A 6,178-nucleotide genomic window follows, 5' to 3' on the forward strand; every position below is an offset into this window, starting at 1 on the left:
AAGCACAAAGTCGCAATACTCTGTTTAGTCTTTGCAGATAGTGAAAAATCGTGTAAAAAAATAAAAGTAATCGAGCAAAATCAGTAGGCCACTAATTGGATCTCTTTTTGACCTCGCTAAAATAGAAACATTAGGAACAACCCTTCATGAGAAATACGAAAATAGTGAGATGAACTGAGCTCCACACCATGAGGGCTGCAAGACAGCTCGGCTCCGTCACCCACCCCGCCCAAAATAACGACAAACCCTATGCAAATATTAAAAATATATACAACACACCAGCAAAGTAACAGGGTAAAACATTTTATTAAATAACTATTTACATAACTATTTTATACTTTTTGTTGCCCGATCCGGCTAGCTCAATCGATCGAGCATGAAACTCATGCACTCTGATAGCAAGCGTTGTTGCTGATGCTATGCAGACCAAAACTGGTTTTCAGTTTGTACATTCTTCTAGTTTTTTTCATTCAAGGTTGGTTGAGTTTGTAGAACGATGGCTTCAGATTTAAAAACATACGGTGTGGTGGCGCGGACTGGGAGGGGGCGCTTGGCTCCTGCCCCCTCCCCAAGTAAGATTTTCATACGTGAAAGTACGTTCATGATTTTGGACTCTGAGTTGCTTCGATGTCACTGCCATTCTCAAATGGCATAAGTTCTGGATGTTGGGTGCCATAGTTCAGAGTTCTGAGCAGCGCTTGTAACACTGTCTGTAGCTTATTTGCACGTACTGCAGCTTCACTATTCTCAAAGTAAGTGGGGGCCGTTTGTGGACCTGACTGCATTTGAAAACAATGTGATATGGTACCTCCCTAAACCGCTTGACGGAGGCCCCCGAGGGGCGATGTGATGGCACGGATTCGGAGAAGACACTTGGCTCCGACCCCCTCCCCAAGTCTTATAGCACTGGTGTAGCCTGAGATCGCCCCCGACATAGGCGGCCGGCTCCCGGGGTCCGGCGGAACTTTTTGCCTTGTGATGACTCTTCTATTCTGGACCTTGTCCCACAATCCGTTTGACCTGAAGACACGCTGTAGTGGGGCGCCCCTTTACCGTTTTAGTTGCCATTCCGCCCGCTTTTGCTACACTGTGCCTCTTCCGCCATTCAGCTGTTTACCGCCCGCTCTTGCGACTACAGCGTCTCGCTCACCATGTAGTTGAGTTGCTCCCGCTCTTGCGATGCAACGATAGGCGGCTGCCACAGGCCTCTCAAAATGGCGGCCGGCTCTTCAGATTTGGGCGTGGTCCACTAAAATGGCCCTGGGACACCTTGGAACTCGGACGCTTCCCTGATAGGGCTTGGGTCCCATTCTCGAAAGCGTCTCCTCAGCCGTGAAGATTCTACAAAAGTCTTGGGGGCCCCCGACTCCCGCAGGCTTCTGGTGGGGAGCGGCTGCCATGATTGCTCGTGGAATAGCCACGACGGAGCTACGAGATGGTGGTGCTCTCATGCTGACGCCAGCTTCAGTCTGAAACATCCAGAAACACTGTAGACTACCAATTCGATCAGTTCCGGTAGCGCCCCAACATGACCCGGTAGAGAAGAACTTGCCCTCCCCTCTTTGACTGATGGTTCTTGTTGCCTGTCCCCTCTATTGTCATTTAACAGAACTTTTTGGACTGCTGAAAGGGGTTGTGTTCCGAACGCTGGTTGGTGGACACATTTTGACTATATTCTTGACCTACGTTGTCGCGTAATGCGTTATATGACACGCCGCGTTAGCGCACCCGGAAGTGATCCGGGGCGCGGCGCGCAGCGTGTAACGTAAGCATAATAGGTCATGTGACTTGTTAAGAAAACTTTTCATTGGTTCATTTTACTTTTGTTATTTTAATGATGAAAAGCTTGGTCATATGACCTAAAAATTACGCTTTTTATTGGTTTCGAACATTATTTTCTTTTAAACATATATGTTATAATGTTCCAGGCTAATGTACTTTCCCGGAAAATTTACAACTGTCCTGCAAGTAAAATATATTCCTTTTTCGAGAAAAAGGGCGTTTCTTCGTCCCATGACGGAGCCGTTGAGTAAAAGAGGCTCGGCCTGCTGTCTTAGTCGCCGATAAACCTGATTATCAGATTCTTATCGATCACTTTATGTTGCAGGAGTGGAAAACACAACTGCCCTTGACCATTTATCTTTACTGCGTTCCTACGTATTATACCTTTTATACGTCATGTAATTGGACTGCTTTATTTCACTTGCCTTTTACTGATTCGAAAACAGTGACTAAAAGTAAAAACTTTACCAATGTAAATACTACTACCATGTTTTGTTTTAAAAACCTTTATTGTCAAAATGTCAGTATACAAATACGGGCCTATAACCACGTGGGCCGGCCACGGAGCAAACTGAAATCGTATATGATGAGGAGACATTTACACTGTAGAGGAACGTAACGAGCGGGCCATTAGCTTGCAAGAACTAAGGTGTCTAACAGTTGCGGAATCGGTGGACGTACATTTTGAAATTAAAATACGACAGGGCCACTTACAAAAAAATTATCTAGATATACATTTGCGGGCAAGTACCATGGGTGACGTTAATTCGAACTTTCAATAGTACAGTAATCAATAACACATCAGAACTTAATATCAATAGGGATGTCGAAATATTCAATCAATTCTCGTCCCCACCCGCCATGAGTATCAAAACTGCATTCATATCTCGTAATAGCAAGGTTGTTCAACCAGTACACAACAAGGAGTTACGAGTCCTATTTATACTGGCGCCATTTTGGGCGAGGCCGGGCAGGTGCAAGATATAGTCAAAATGTCTCCACCAACCATCGGCCAGACCAGAACCCCTTTTGGCCCTTTATGCTACAAGATGGTGTCTTCCATTCAGAAAATATTGTTGGCAGCATTTTGAAAGGAAAGATAAACAGCCGTTCTCCTAGTGAGTCTCACATTGTTACATTTAGGAAGAATGTTGAAGAGTAGTATGTTGAAAATCTGAAGCCATTGTTCTACAAACTCTCAATCAGCCTTGGATGGAAAAAAAATCCTGAAGAATGTACAAACTGAAAACCAATTTTTGTCTGTATAGCATCAACAGCAACGCTTGAGTCAGCTTTGTGTGAAGCCGCCATTTTGATTCAATCAATAACGTCCCCCTGCACACATTCAGGGACCTGGTTGTGTCTTCAGGTCAAACGGATTATGGGACAAGATGCAGAAAAGAAAAGGAAAAAAGTTCCGCCGGACCTCGGGAGCCGGCCGCCTATGTCATGGGCGATCTTTGGCCACACCAGGGCAATAATGAAGCTGCAGCAGGTGCAAATAAGCTTCAGACAGTGTTACAAACACTGCTCAGAACTCTCAACTATGGCACTCAACATCCAGGACTTGCCATCCGGATCTTGGCGCCTTGTGCTGGTTCCGACCTATTCACACATCGGTCCACTACTGACATCACCTCATAAGCCAACGGGGCACCCCACGCCGACTTTCGGCGCAGCATTGTAGGATGGCCACACCAGTGCGGCAACTTGCTGGACACCACCTCGGTGCCATCCGGATCTCGGCGCGTTCGAGTCACTGTACCGCAAGAGTGACCGGAACTCAGCTGGACACGCCGTCTTTCGGCGCAGCATTGTAGGATGGCCACACCAGTGCGGCAATTTGCTGGACACCACCTCGGTGCCATCCGGATCTCGGCGCGTTCGAGTCACTGTACCGCAAGAGTGACCGCAACTCAGCTGGACACGCCGTCTTTCGGCGCAGCATTGTAGGATGGCCACACCAGTGCGGCAACTTGCTGGACACCAACTCGGTGCCATCCGGATCTCGGCGCGTTGTGCTGCCTTCGGCCTACTGTAGCCGCAAGTGCGGACGCAACTCAGTTGGACGGCGAGTGAATCGCTAAGGGGCGCCCCACTGCAGCCGAGGAGCCTCCATCTTGGGGGAGACGCACAGCCCCCACTGACTGACGCGACCTTACAGGCCAACGGGGCGCCCCACGCCGACTTTCGGCGCAGCATTGTAGGATAGCCACACCAGTGCAGCAACTTGCTGCCATCCGGATCTCGGCGCGTTGTGCTGCCTTCGGCCTATTCGCACATCGGTCCGCTACTGACGCCGCCTCACGTGCCAACGGATTTTCTACGCTTTTTGTAGCCCTATGCCGCATAACAGGTCATGTGACTTGTTTATAAAACTTTTCATTGGTTCATTTTACTTTTGGTTTCCTAATGATGGAAGGCTTGGTCATATGACCTAAAAATAACACTTTTCATTGGTTTAGAACATTTTTTTTTTCCCAAACGATGAAAGCCCCACCTTGTTTCTGGATGATTCAGACTGAAGCTGGCGTCAGCATGAGAGCACCACCATCTCGTGGCTCCGTCGTGGTCATTCCGCGAGCAATCATGGCAGCCGCTCCCCACTGGAAGCCTGCAGGAGTCGAGGGCCCCCAAGACTTTTGTAGAATCTTCACGGCTGAGGGGACGCTTTCGAGAATTGAGCCCAAGCCCTAGCAGGCAAGCGTCCGAGTTCCAAGGTGTCCAACGCCATTTTAGTGGACCAGGCCCAAATCCGAAGAGCCGTCCGCCATTTTAAGAGTCCTGTGGCAGCCGCCTATCGCTGCACTGCAAGAGTGGGCGCAACTCAACTACATGGTGAGCGAGACGCTGTAGCCGCAAGAGCGGGCGCAACTCAGCTGGATGGCCGCCACCTGGGGAGGCCCGTTCACGCCGCCTCCCCCACGCCCCCCCGGGACGCCCACGCCGTTTTTCGGAGCAGCATTGTAGGATACCAAAACCAGTGCGGCAGTTTACTGGACATCACCTGGGTGCCATCCACATCTCAGCGCGTTCTGCTGCCTTGGGACTATTCGCACAACAGACCGCTACTGACGAGGCCTCCCCCCGCACCACCCGGGACGCCCCACGCTGTTTTTCTGAGCTGCATTGTAGGAAACCAAAAACCAGTGCGGCACCCAGGTGACATCACCTGGGTGCCGTCCAGAACTCAGCACGTTGTGCTGCCTTGGGACTATTCGCACAAAAGACAGCTTCTGACCATTGTTGCTTTTTTTTGTCAAAAAATGTTTAAATGTATTTACAGTTTTTGTTGCGTTCGTTATATTTAAAAGTTAATAAAGTTTTATAATCATACTTTGTTGGAGTGCTATATATTTTAAAAAAATCGGGTGAATGGGGCCTTGAATCGGGTTATTGTCATGTGTGGGCTTTGCAAGTGTACTGCTACAGGATCGGACATTTCAAACTCAAATGCACGTTCTTTTTCTTACCTTTCCGAAGCATGGAGCGCAATAGCAGGCAGAGAAAGGGTGATGCAAGTGTTGAACACTGCCTGGCCTGGCAAGTTGCTGGCAGTGCCCCCCCCCCCCGCCCGCTCCTGAAAGAGGGCACACACACACCGCCGCCCCGAGTACTTCACAGATCTTTAAAAGACCATGCGCTTGTTCATGAGGCTTAAATGGTTTATCACCCCTTCTAGAGCCCCTGCATCGGCCCTCTGACGTTTCCTGGAAGAATTAGCACGTAACACAATACCAAGCCCTGTCAGCTGAAACCCCGAGGAATCGTGGGACATATTATCAAGGGGGTTTATCGCCGCTTTTTTGGCTTTAAAAGCCAAGAAAGCGGAGATAAAATTATCTCCCTATTACCAAGCTGGTATAACACCAGTTAGTGACAGCTAAAAGGAGATAGCGACCATCTTGGGCCCCGCTTTGCATGTCAGTGATATTTATCACTAATGACATGCAAAGTGGGCGTGCCAAGATGTTAGCGACTGGAAACAGTCCCTAACATCGCTATCTCCTATTACCAACTTTTGGAGATATTCGCGCTAAGCGCGAATATCTCCAAAAGCTAACACCTGCCCTGAGCAGTTCTTAGTCATGTTATCCAATGGGAGGTGGATAACATGGCTAAGAGTATTTGCTCGATAATGCATGAATATCGCTGACTTTTCAGCGATATTCATGCATTGCGGCCGTTTTTTATCGCATTTGCGATAAACCTTCTGCGATAAAAATTGCCGATGTGCGGCGATAATTTTTGTCTCTAAACAAGTTAGAGACAAAAATTATCGCTAGTTGTTGGTAATATGCCCCCGGGTTTTTGCTTGCAGGAATCGGGAGGCGGGAGACTAGCACTGAAATCGGTAGTCTCACGCCTGAATCGGGAGGGTTGGCATGTCTGGATT

This window comes from Lissotriton vulgaris, chromosome 6 (assembly GCF_964263255.1).
Source record: "Lissotriton vulgaris chromosome 6, aLisVul1.2, whole genome shotgun sequence".
Classification (NCBI taxonomy): domain Eukaryota; kingdom Metazoa; phylum Chordata; class Amphibia; order Caudata; family Salamandridae; genus Lissotriton; species Lissotriton vulgaris.